This window comes from Poeciliopsis prolifica, unplaced genomic scaffold, assembly GCF_027474105.1.
Source record: "Poeciliopsis prolifica strain line A6 unplaced genomic scaffold, Auburn_PproV2 SCAFFOLD107, whole genome shotgun sequence".
NCBI classification, from domain to species: Eukaryota; Metazoa; Chordata; class Actinopteri; order Cyprinodontiformes; family Poeciliidae; genus Poeciliopsis; species Poeciliopsis prolifica.
In genome coordinates, this window is record NW_026562482.1 from 755,453 (window position 1) to 769,450 (window position 13,998).

A 13,998-nucleotide genomic window follows, 5' to 3' on the forward strand; every position below is an offset into this window, starting at 1 on the left:
GTGTTTCACCTTCTTGCCTATCTACGATCTGAAACCAGACCCCATCCTCAAACTGAACTCCCATTACATGGTTGAAAACAGCATTGACCAAAGAGGATTTTCCTGACCCTGTTTCACCAACAAGTAAGATGGTTTTATTAATCTGCTTAGTGTCTTTTGTACCAAAAGTCACTTTGGACAGAGCTCCAAACTTCTTCGTTTCTGTTTTCAGTTGATAGATCTTTGGATGTCCTGAGGAGATCTGAACACATTTGGAGATCAATTTTGACAAAGAGTAATTCTTCGTCCTGTAAAGAAAAAGAGTACAAACTTGCTCAAAGAACCTTTCATGTTTTGTACATGTTTCCTTAGTGAACTAAATGTCTGAAGTCAAAACAAAAAGTAACAAAAAACCAACTAACTTAAGTTTCTGATATTGCAAAGTAGATTATAAAGCAATTTAATCTAGAGCGAGGTATTATTGCATACAGTATTTGAGACAAAATCCCACCTATGAATGTATTTTCTATATTAGAATTTAGTTTGGGTCTAAAAATTTCCCAGCCCAGATATTTCCCAATGATATTGTGTCAGAGCTCAATTAAAGCACTTAATCCAGACCTCTGACTTTGCACTCTGCTTGCTTATTACTATAACTTCCCCTATTTTTAGCACTTATTTAACATCAAGCATATAATTTTGTCTTGACCACATCCAAATTTCTGGTATGTGTCAAACTTTATATTGCTCTCTAAACTCTACTCCAGAAAGAGTAACATGGGTATTGCTTTCGTATTGACCCAGTCCGTGAACGTCTGCATGTAGTTTTAGCATTGGCAGTGGAGGAAGTGAAGGCAGCCATTCAGGCCATCTTGAACACATTTTCAAATATCGAATCAACATAACACATGCCTAGTTTGGATGTCTTTGCAATTTGTGTGTTAGTGTCGAACTGGGTATAATTTAAAACTTCATCAGAGTCAACATCTCCAGGAAGCAATAATTTCACAGTAGCTGAGAGCCCATATCCTCTGAATGAAGGAATGCATTGAAATAAGGGGCTAGTTTTACCAGGCTATGTTTAATTAATAAATTTCTATTTTTCCTCTTCTGGGATCTGAAAACAATTATTGCAGTTTAATGACTCTTCTGTTCACATACGCACTGCTAGCAATTTTAGCAAGATTAAATCATATTGTATGACAATTTACTTTTTAATGTTTCTGCTTCATTTTTTTCTTCTGTTTGAATTTGTTTGGTAATATTCATTGAAGTAAAGCAATGAAGAATGGAATTGGTTTATTTGTAATGAACACTGAAAGCTCGTACAAGCTGACTAGCCGCAGTCTACACCTTTTCAAACTAAACAACCATTAAATAATTTCTGTTTGACTTAATTTTCAATCTTACTGGTCGGAGTTGGTGTTGCTTTACTGGAACAACTATCATTTCATGTGTTTGAGATGTAATAAACTATCTTAAATATTCTGAAAATACAGCATTTACTTTGAAATAGTTTAAAAGTAAGAAATCAACACAAACAATCTAGTACAGATTCCTTTATTCACCATCAAAGAAAAATATTATTCACAAATTCATCTTAAATATTCTCAGTTAACAAGTCAAATCTGTCCATAGTACAAAGAAAATTGAATATGATTATAAATGCAAGCAAGCAACAAGTAATTCCACACATCACCACTTCAGGTATTTCCTGCTGTGCTAAAAACAAAGATGTCCTCACATAGCATAACCACTATCATCTTAATAGATTTTATTTTCATATTGTTGTATGAAAGTGCTTATTGCACAAAAAATAAATATATGAAACAAATAACTATGTCAATTAATTAAATCCCTTTCTGATTACCATGACTCCTACAGGCATCACTTTTTAAAAAGCTTTTCAATTAGTTCTGAGCTGGTTCATCTGATCAGAACTAGTGTTGTACAAATACTTTTACCAAACTTGACAGTTTTATAGTTTCAATGCAATCAACACTTCTCTACTTCTACAAATAAGACAGAAAAAATATATTATCAAAGTTTGAGATTCTTACTTTTCAATCACATCAAAACCAGTTTAGTGTTTAGTATAATGCAGAAAGTTGAAGCTTGAATTATATTAATTCAGCTGCAGGATTACCTAATAAAACCATCATGCCATCACTTTATGACAATGTAACAACTTTGTGGCTGAATTTTCTTCTGGAGCACATCTATATAGCCAGCAGTAAACTGCATTATAGAAGTATCAGCTTGAGATAAAATAATACTGAAAGACTGCTGATAATATTTATGCAATCAACTGATTGGATTTGAATATTGTACCATGTTTGTACAAAGCTGAACATTAACCCTGACCCCAAGCCAACAGAGACCAGAAAACCATCATGAATTCAAAATAATGTTGAAGGTAAAACAATTAAAATAGCTCTTGTGCACTCTTTGAGTTATGGAGTCAAATATGGATGTTTAGAGCTTTATTTTGATTTATTGTAAATGTTTTCACTGTTCTATCACTTTGAAGTACTTATTTAAAGTAAGCATATTATTATTATTATTATTATTATTATTATTATTATTATTATTAGGCCCGAGCAGCTAAGCGCTGCGAAGGCCTATTGTTTTCCTACTGTTTCTTATTATTATTATTATTATTATTATTATTATTCTTCCACCCAAATGAATTGGCTTTTTGAGGGCTTTATCATATTCAAAAACTCACCAAACTTGGCGGACGCGTAAAGGGAGTTTCAAAATTTTGTATTTTAAGGTCATTGCAAAAATCCCATAAGAAATGGCTCAATAGCGCCACCTAGAAATTTTCAAAGGACCCTTTGCTATTCACTTACTTTATCCTAGAGACATGAAATTTGGTACACTTGTAGAGCTCCCCAGGACGCTCAAAATTTACAATTAATGTCATAGTGCAAGTATCACAGGAAGTCGGCCATTTTGGATTGAAGGTCCAATTTTGAGGCCATTTTTGCCGTTTACAGCCTTCGTATTTGATCGAACTCCTCCTAGGGATTTCGATTGATCGGCTTCAAATTCGGTCAGTCTGTTCATAAGGCATGTCCCATCTAAAGTTATCAAAACTGTGAGTTTTTGAGAATGCTGAAGGGGGTTTAGCAGGGGTCAAAGTTCACCTACTCGCCATAAAAACATAAACTGCTATATCTCCTACACAGAAACTCACAGAGGCACCAGAGTTACTGTGATTAATCATCATTAGCTGCCCTACAATACCATGTGGTCGAATGATGACATCACTTAGACCACGCCCCCTGAGAACAGGAAGTGTCATGTTTTACTGAGAACGGTCGCTATCTCACCCCTTTCACCTCATCAACATGAAACTGTGCCAAGACACAGAGAACATGTTGGTGTGTTGAGGATTCCAACCCCGACCAGCTTCGATGGAGCAGATGGGCGTGGCGGCGTGGCGAAGTGACCTGTAACGCCATCGCCATACGTTTGGCTCTCAATTCCACATTTTCAGGCCCAGCTGCTCCAAACTCACAAGGATGGTCCCTCATCTACTCCCCTACAGGAATCCATCACAATATTTGGTGGGCGTGGCCTAATTTTTCTATAGCGCCCCCTAGAAAATTTTAAATGATCAGCCCCAAGCCATGCTTTAACCTACAATTACAAAACTTTGTACACATTTGTATCATGTCAGGACTTAAAAGAAAGTCTCTTGGAGCCATGGTCTAAACCCCACAGGAAGTCGGCCATTTTGGATTGAAGTTCAGATTTTGACCCCATTTTTGCAGTTTACAGCCTTCCTATTTGATCGAACTCCTCCTAGAGATTTCGATTGATCGGCTTCAAACTCGGTCAGTCTGCTCATAAGGCATGTCCCATCTAAAGTTATCAAAACGGTGAGTTTTTGAGTATGCTGAAGGGGGGTTAGCCGGGGTCAAAGTTCACCTACTCGCCGTAAAAAAAGAAACTGCTATATCTCCTACACAGAAACTCACAGAGGCACCAAACTTTCTGGGATTGATCATCATCGGGTGTCCTACAATACCCTATGGTGGAATGATGACATCACTTAGGCCACGCCCCTGAGAAAAGGAAGTGTCATGTTTTACTCTGAACGGTCGCTATCTGACCCTGTTGACCTCATCAACATGAAACTGTGCCCAGACACAGAAGACATGTTGGTGTGTTGAGGATTCCAACCGCGACCAGCTTCGATGGAGCAGCTGGGCGTGGCGGCGTGGCGAAGTGACCTGTAACGCCATTGCCATACGTTTGGCTCTCAATTCCACATTTTTGGGCACAGCTGCTCCAAACTCACAAGGATGGATCTTCATCCACTCCCCGACTGGAATCCATCACAATATTTGTAGGGTGTGGCCTAATTTATCTATAGCGCCCCTAGAAAATTTTAAATGATCAGCCCCAAGCCATGCTTTAACCTACAATTACGAAACTTTGTACACGTGTGTACCATGTCAGGACTTACAAAAAAGTCTCTTGGAGCCATGGTCTAAACCCCAGAGGAAGTCAGCCATTTTAGATTGAAGTTCAGATTTTGATCCCATTTTTGGGGTTTATAAACCATTTCAGTAATTCGCCACTTGGGGTCAGTATTGCTCCACAAATGAAACAGCAGATAAAAAGGAAGAACAATATCAGTATTTCGCCAGTAGGTGTCAGTGTTCCTCCATCAATGAAAAACAGATCCACGGGCGGATGGGCGTGAAAACTTTGTGAGAGCGTTGCCATGACATTTCTAAAAGGATAGAAATGTCTCAGATAATTTTTTGTTGAATTAAATCATGCAGTAAATGTAGCGTTTTCTTACTTCTTACAAACCATTTCAGTAATTCGCCACTCTGAGTAAGTATTACTCCAACAATGAAATAGAGTGCTTTAGAAACACAGCTGAAAATGATGAAAAATGACGAACTGTAGTACTTCGCCATGTGCATATGATCGGCTGTAAATGACACGTGGATCATCCGACTGACGCCAAATTGGATACGTATCACCTTTGTTGACCTCTAAAGAGAACAACAGCATTGAAATATATTTTCACTCCACTGCGCGTCCTACATTAATCCGCCAGCTATATTTCCTCGCTAAATCAATGAATCTGCACCACATTTTTTGAATCGTCAAGGAGCGCCTCCGAACGCATCAGTGCGTACCGCCTGGTGGACGGGCGCGGAAACTGCGCAACAACTTCTGTGTTAGCACGTGGTCAGCGTTGATGGAAACTGAGCAACAGCTTCCGCGGTGCGGGCGGAGGAGCTGAAAACTGCGTGAGAGCTTCTGTGGTGGCTGACGTGAGGCGACGGTTGCTAGTACCCCGCGGTGGCAATAGGCCGGAGCGGCGCTTGGCTGCGAGGGCCGTTCGAGGCTGCTTGCAGCTTTAATTATTATTATTATTATTATTGTCTTCATTATTGTCACTAGTATTATTGCTACCCCTGAAAGTCCATGTCTTTCAAGTTCATTTTTCTTATGGCCATTCTGCACTAAGACATTCCATGATGAGAGCCAGTATCACATAGAAAACCCTAATTAAAACAGGGTGATCTGCACTACCTCACTGGGAAGTGAGAACTTCCCAGTGAGAACTGGGAAGTGTCTTTGTAGATGGTGTGCAGCATTCCCACTAACTGCACATGCAGTTTTTTGGACTTGTAATTTCACACTCCTTATTTGGCATCATTTAAGCCCAGACCTTTAAAAGATGCCTGAACTAATGTATCTGCTGCCACATTGTGCTAATAATTAAGACTTAGCATACATTTGGATTGGTGTAATTCTGGTTCCAGTGATCCCACATTGTCCACCTAACTTATTTGGACATTATTGACAAATATACAAATACAACAAACATTCCATTGTAAAAGCTTGATCATCTACAGTGTTTACTAACACTTGTGGTTAAATGCTTCTCATAAGTATCATTCCCACCAAATTTATTTACATACATTTTTAAAATAGTCTGTGGTTTTCACTTCAGATGAAAATTTACTAAATACAGCTACTACAGCCTTCCTATTTAGTTTGAGTTCGGGGATATGAATGTTTTGGACTATCTTCTGTTCATTACGTTGTGTCTGTCATTTTACCACACACATACTGCAGAGCTAATTTAGTTCCTTCATCCTGTCTGCTCTTGATCTCCTCCAGCTTCTGCACCTTCGCTCGATCTCCATTTTCTTTCATCTTCTCAATCAGAAAGTCCAAGTACAAAAATGTAGAAACTGAATCAACCTTCAGGGCGATCTGCTCCAGTCTGACCACATGTTTGAAAGCTTCTTCAACAAGTTGGGACTTCTCTGTTGAAAGTTCCTTCAATTCCTTTTGCATATGTTCTAAAAGACTTAACTTCTTCTCACAGTCAGCCTTGTTCTTCATATACTTCTCTTCCATAGCTTTCACAGTCCACTGAACTCTTCTGGTCTTGTTGACATATCTCCAGGCCTCTCTCACATGAGCCGATGCAGGACACTTCCCAGTGCAGACAGTGCAGCGGCCTCTCTTTATCACCTCGCAGTGTTGCGGACTCGGAACAAGTGTACATCCAGGATAGTGACAGTTTTCCTCACAGACTGTGCAGCACACAGCTTTTTCAAAATAACTAAGCCTCATCAACTTTTTACCTTTAGTAGGTTCCTTCGCCTTGTAGACTTCTGTAATTTCTACAGTGAAGTTTTTATTCTTCTTCATTTCCTCTGAATGTTTCCTGATAGCTTCTAGGGTTTTATTAATTTCCACCTCTTTCTGTTCAGTCAGTTGGATTCTGTCCTGGAGGTTTTGGAGAGAGGATATCAGGCTGATGCGCTCATTCAAAACTTCAGCAGTGGTCATCAGTTGTAGGTGCAGTTTTTTCCAGGAATCCTGTGAGTGCTCTCATTCCTTTGTCTGAAATTTTGTCTGCCATTTGCAGGAATTCTGCGTCGTCTTCTTCTGTTCGGTCTTCATTCTGGCAGTTATCAAACAGAAAGTGAACAGGCTGGTTCTTTTCATTTTTGGCACATTTAATTTTTGTTTGTTGAAGGGCTTCGATGGCGTTTCTGGGTCTCTGTCCATCTGAGTGAGTGAGAAGAGCAACAATGTTGTTCTCAAGGTTTCTTCCAAAAAGAGACATCACTGAGTTCAGGACATATGATAACCTGTCACTAACACGATTATCTGTAGCCTTCATCACCAAACCCACTGCATGAATCTCATGAACTCCGTCTTCTGATCGAAACAAGTCAAACAATCTGTGACTGACTATTGCGTCATATTCAATCCCTCTGGTGTCTCCAAATCCAGGAGTATCGATGATGGTCAGGGAGAACGGCATAGTTTTACCTTCAAATCCAAAGATCTCGTACACAATCACGTCTGATGTCTGACTGTCAGACTGACTCCTCCCGTCCTCCTCTACAATCTGAAACCAGATTTTATCCTCCCACTTAACTCCCATGGTGTAGTTGACCATCGTGTTGATCAGGGTTGATTTTCCAGCCCCTGATTCTCCAACAAGTAAGATGATTTTGTTTATCTTGCTGATGTTCTTTTTACCCAAGGTTACTTTTGTCAGAGGTCCAAGCTCCTCCTTTTTTAGCTTTAGCTGGTAGATAGCAGGAGATCCTGGTTGGATCAGAAGACTTTTAGAGATGACATCCTTGTATTTGGTGGAGAAATTCCTGTAGAAAAAATCAATAATTTACCCCTTATAGATGTAAGATGTATAGAAAATAGGCCCAAAATTATTCCTACCCCTGGCAGATTTAGGTTTAATCTTTTAATTTGACCTACAGGAAGCCATAATGTCCTTAAATGGTTAAGTCCGTGTCATGACCTAATATGAAATGAGGTAAGGTTTGGTGTGGTCACAATGAGGCCCTCTATCCTAAAAGACTTGAACCTCAATACAAAGATAAACCATCACAAGGGCCAAGATGCAGAGAGCTGCTCAACCGTTGGAAGAATGGTTTTACTGCTGTAATGCCAAATATTTTTCCATATATTATTATGGATAACTTTTTCAATGCATTTCTTTTAATGGATGGTAAATAAAAATAAAGAATTGTTTTCCACTGGTTTTCTGTTGTTTATGAGAACCTTGTCTCATTTTCTCTGAAAAACAAAGTTCTCTTTTGAACGAAAATCATATTGAAATTAAATCTGCTAATGGTATGAATGATTTTGGGCTTAATTGTAATCATAGAAATATTCATGGTCGGTGCAAATTTTGCTGTAGAATTCACTGAGTACCCTACATAAATTTGGCTCTTTTTCAGTTGAAGCATTTGTTATTTGTACATTTGATACTAAATATACTAATATACTAATTCACTAGTTGACAAAGTTTTTCTGCTATAAAACATTTTATAACTTATGGTTGTATTTGTAAAGTAGAAGCCATGAAAACACAGAACAGGTACCATTGATTAAGATCGTTATAGATCAGATTACCGTGTGAAAGTAACTCACCAAACTTAGAAAAACACTTTCCCACTTCTAAAAGTATTAACTGCATTTAAGATATCCACTGCCAACTTCAGTTCAGTTCAACTTCAGCGCACTGGAAAGAGCTTTTTTAACCTTGAGTTTCTTATCCAATTTTAATGTCACAATGTCTCAGCATGTAGCATAGGGTAGGGTAAATGAATAACGAAATGAGCAAATGTAGCTGAGACATAGTGAGTACTGTAGTCTGTCAACAACAGCACTGGGTGTATGAGACAAAACACTCACTGGCTGTGTAACACTTCAAGAGGTTTGTAGTTAATCTCAATCTAAACTTGGAATGATTTGTGTTTTATATCACACTGGAAGCAGAAGTAAAGATAATTCCTCTGATGGCGTATTCTGTGCTGATGGTTCATTTTGAAGCTTCATGGAGGTTTGCATACGGTACTGTGCAGGACAGGGGTCTCTAACCCTTGTCGTCAAGATCTACAGTCCACAAAGTTTTAGATGCAATCCTACTCCAATCAAATGAATCACTCATCTTCAGGCATTTCCCAATTTTGATGGTATACTGAAGAAGGGTTTCAATCATTTGATTCAACTGTGTTGTAGAGACGATATATCTAACACCTGCAGGACATTAGATCTTGAGGACTAGAGTTGGAGACATCTTATTTAGGTTATAGGAGGACTTCACTACTTTGGTATTAGAAAATATATTTTAGTATTAGAACTATTTATACAAGTTTATCAAGAACAGCTTCTTTTTCATTTTGGTGAGCGAATGCACACTTGTGTTGCATTTAAGTGTGTAACAAGAAAGTTATAAAGATTTTACAAATTTTTCTGGGTATAATTGATTTTACCTGTCAAATAGTCACTGGTTACTCAGGAAGCTACTCAGGTGGTTACTTAGTGTTACCCTAGAGCATCAATAAGAAAGCAAACTAAAGACCCCTACATACTCGGGCATTTCCTGAACCACGCGGACTCTGAGCATACTGTGCATGGACAGTTGGGTCTTCATGCTCAAGTGTACTGATTACCTAAAATTCTGTCGTGACAAACCCCTTTATTTCACACAATTCTAGTGAGAACTAGCAAGTCTGATGAGATATTTGGACACTAGTCCTGTTTCTTCTCTATCGGGGAACCCTCAACACACCAGTCAGTGTGGGACAGAGAATTGCAGTCACATGCCATCCTGCAAAGATGGATAACCGCTGCAGCGCAGCATCCTACTGCAGATCCTACTGACTTGCAGGCTCTATGGTTTTTCTGAACCGTTGTTCAGAAAAAAAAGGTCGGATTCAACATATTGGACCACCTCTGCTCTGCTGCTGGCAAAGAAGTCTGGGATGACATCTTGTTTTTTATTCTTATAGTTCTGCATAACACACCATGTCAATATTTGCATGTATATTGCTAATCTAACCTGTTGATATGAAGCATTTTCATGTGTCTTCCTATAAGGTCTCAGGGACAACTCTGTATCAACTTTTATCATGTTGATGTCAACTGTATGACAATATTAAATCATGTAACCCCTATTCTCAAATTTATCAGCCTGGTGTCACATGAGAACCAGTTTGATGTGAACACTATTTCTACTGGGCAGCTTGCTGTGCGACATCAAGAATGCCTACATAGTTAGAAAAATTATCTTTGTGCGTGTAACCCAGGGTAAACTGCCCTTAATCCTGCCTTTGCTGCTCCATTGGTTAGAGTGATAATCAATCACACAGAGTATTCAGCCAATCATTGCACCTGGAGTGGTTTTTTTTAGGCCTGCTCCAGCTTTTCCCAATCAGGTGTGAGGGGGAGAGCTGGAGACAAAGGAGCTGCAGGTTTGTGCTTCCAAAGAATTAGTTCATCTCTTTGTTATGTACTTTTAAACCTCATAATATAAAAATCATGTAGATCTGGGTATCCAGTGAGCTTGGAGCCATGAAGTTCTCATACAGTGATCTATAAATGGAATTGGTGAGTAATGAACACAATGTTTTGTTGTTTTACATGTTGGTGGTGGTATCCAATGCTAATTGTTCATCAAACATACCATCTAACTTTTTAAATTCAATACATGTATTTAAGATAATGAAATGATGAATGCTGATATCTTTATTTTAAAGATTTGATTGTGGATATGATTGTATTTATTTCTGGATATAACTGAAAAAACAGTCTAGTTAACTAGCAGGATGGTAATTTACTGGACCTGTTTATTTCAATACAGGCCAGGTGACCCTTTTTGGGTTAAGGGATGGTGAGCTTCTGATAACTGGCTGGAGAACCTGAAATTGACTCCATACTGGTCTGGTAGGAGGCTGATGGTCCACAATATTTCCCCCTCCATCTCACTACATAGACACACATCTCATTATTCATCTTGAGATGTGTGTCTTGGATATTTTCCTCTTAAATATCTGGACAAACACATCATGGACTTTTAAATGTGTGTCGGTCAGACGTTGTGCTGACCAGGCGGGGAAAAGTGAAGGACTCTTTGTGCACAATTATATAGAAGATCTACTGCAGTACTGTGTATATGTTGTATTTTTGTTTTTTGTATGTTTTGTCTTGTAATGTTTACTTATTTCCCTCTTTAAAATGCATAGTATTGAAAGCAGTTATTTTGTGTTGTTTTATTGATTACTGACAGCAGCTCCAGTTGATGAATTTAGTCTTCTGATCTCAGATGCTACCTAGTCTTCTTGCTATATTAAACACTGCTATATGCCGACAAGATGTCTGTTTGGAAAAGATATTCAGATCAAGCATTGGTCTGTCATTAGACTTCCAGGTAAATGGCACAGAGGATGCTTCTTTAAAGTCTTTTGATGATGTTCATGTCTTGGAGCAAAAGACTTCAGTCAAGTCTCTGATCTTTGAACTAGTCTGTTTTTTCAAGTTTGTTTATAAATTTGTAGATTTGAAACTATTTTATGGTTTGTAATGTTTCATTTCTCTATTTTTTTACTGCTATTTTTAGCTGGTTAGAGAAACTTGTAGGTTCTTAAACATTATTGCACATCTGCGTTACATAGCAAACGGCTGTTTGACAGACTATTTGTCTTGGCTACTGTAATAAAATATTTTCAACAATGTCAACTATGCATTAAGAGTGTCTTTATGTACAGAATGACATGTAATGAAAACACTCAACAATATAAGAGCGGTTGTGTCGTGTTTATGACAGCGTCATGTCAGTCTCATATACACTGCTTCAAATAAAGTGTTACCAATCAGAAGAATGGGCTGGAATTCCTCTGGATAGGCAGTAAAGACTTGATACAAACTATAATAAATTACAACATGCTCTAACCCAGAACGAAAGACATAATTGACTGTTGGCATCTGAGGGGCTGATCATTTTTGACTGATAGTTATACAAGTATTTAAAATAAAACTGATGTTTGGAAAAGCAGTATTGAAAAGTTGATGACCTGTTTAAGCAGAAAAATTTTAAATTTTGTGGAGGAGGGTAATAATCTTGACTTAACAGACTAACATACACACCTATATGTATATATATATAGATAGATATTCCAACCTGTTAAATCCTGTAAAGCAGGGGCGTCACCATCCAGTCCTTAAGGGCCGGTGTCCTGCAACTTTTAGATGAGCCTCTGCTGCACCACCTCAATAGAATAATAGGTGATTAGCAAGGCTCTGGAGAACTGATGCACACAAGGAGGAGGTAATTAAGCCATTTCATTCCTGTGTTTTGTACCTGTGGCACATCGAAAAACTGCAGGACAGTGTCCCTTGAGGACAGGAGTTTGACACCCCTGCTGTAAAGCATTTTATGTGAAACTCATCTGTTTGAAAAGTGCAATTTAAATAAAATGTAAAATTTACATTACAAAGTCTTAATGTTTGAATTTTAACAAAGTAAACATTTGTTTTATGTGATACTTTGTGACTTGAACAGGCTTGTGGAAAAAATCCATGAGTGATGGTTTTGTTTGTGCCATCTTGTGGTGACACTGTGCAATTACACAAAACAAACAAAATGACCCCCTGCTGGGAGAGGATTGGAGGGGAGACATGTTAATCTGGAGCTTGACTTAGGGGTGCAGTTTTTCATAAGGACATTTTCCTCTTGCTCACAGGAAAAAATAGGAGTATCTAATTTATTTACTTTGTATCAACATTATTAACTTTTTCTTTGCTCTTTCTTTTGGTTTGTTATTTCCTTTTAGTTCCTGTAAAGCTCTTTGTATTGCCTTGTTTCTGGAAATCTGCTATATAACTTAAACTACCTTTACATATCCGTCCTGCACTATTTTAGTAATGGCATCATCAAAATGAGCACCTTAATTACAGCTAAATTGAGAGCAGAGCCGATGAGTGCAACAGATGATGGTCTGTCTTAATTTAGTAGCCAATCATTTGGGTTAAGTGAAAACTGTCCAGCACTGTTTCACAAGACTTATTCATGTTTTCATCTTTGTGCATTTTGTTATCTTTGGTTAAAATATTCTGTGAACAATTTTTAACATCAGCTGAGAGATGTTTAGGATCTGTTTAGCATTTGTGCTTTGAATAAGAGCTTCTGTCACAAAGTCATTAGTTAATGTTCCACAGCAAAGGTAAAATCACTTATCACATTAAAATGTCTACTAGAGACTTTCTCAGATATTATTTGACATAACGTTCATCTGGTTTCAGATGTTGAGACGATTTAAGTGTTACTCACGATCTTTCCATTGTGAGGAAGTCGTCCAAAGATCTCCACACGTTGGAACACCACTTTGTGTCTAACAAGAAAAATCAAAAAGATATAGCTGCTGTTCTCATTCATTTCTACAGCAGTTACCAAATATTAGACATTTATTCATATCTGTCACCATGACATTAATAACATACCATTTTGATAAAAATTTGTTTGTTAGTAAATACATGAGCTCTTTGATTATTAAACTCCCATTTAAAATTGCTAAATTACAAATGATGAAAAAGCAAAATAGTAACCTCAAAATTTCCTAATTTTTCTGAACTATGCTATTTGTGTGAATATTCTGTTGTTTCTTATTTCATATAGCTAAACTAATTAAAATCTGAGCCTACCTGTGTGTAAGTTGCCCCGTGGCTCCTTGTGAAACTCAGGGAGAGAAGGCAGATCTAAAGTCAGTCAGTGTGCTGCGGTTTTATACTGTCAGGGAGGACAAAACACTGATCACATGGTTTCTGACATGTGCTCATCATGAAATGAAATCTTTGGCTGAAGAGACCAATAACACACCCTGAAACATTTCCTGAAGTTAAAACACAACAAACAGCAGCCAGACACAAAATGAAAGGGCATAAAATAAAGAATAATAGACTTTTTAACTTGTTTGTTAATTAACAAAGACTAGGAGATGCATTTACATTTAATTACTGTTGATAATTCATTTAGAAGGACAACAGAAACCCTTCTGTTTTATTAGCTTTTGTTTAAACTTTGGGTTAATAAATTATGAAAAAAATATATAGTATTTTAACTCCCTTAATCAAAGTTTACAATAGACTTGAATACCAAAGATTAACTGCAAGGCTATTGAAAAGTACATGTTTATTATTCTTGTAGTAAAT

General features: G+C 37.7%; 1 pseudogene; it reads right to left on the bottom strand.

The window, feature by feature from the left end:
- Positions 1 to 4,096: 4,096 nt before the first annotated feature.
- LOC129354260 (uncharacterized) lies at positions 4,097 to 13,772 on the bottom strand (annotated as a pseudogene).
- Between the last annotated feature and the right edge of the window lie 226 nt (positions 13,773 to 13,998).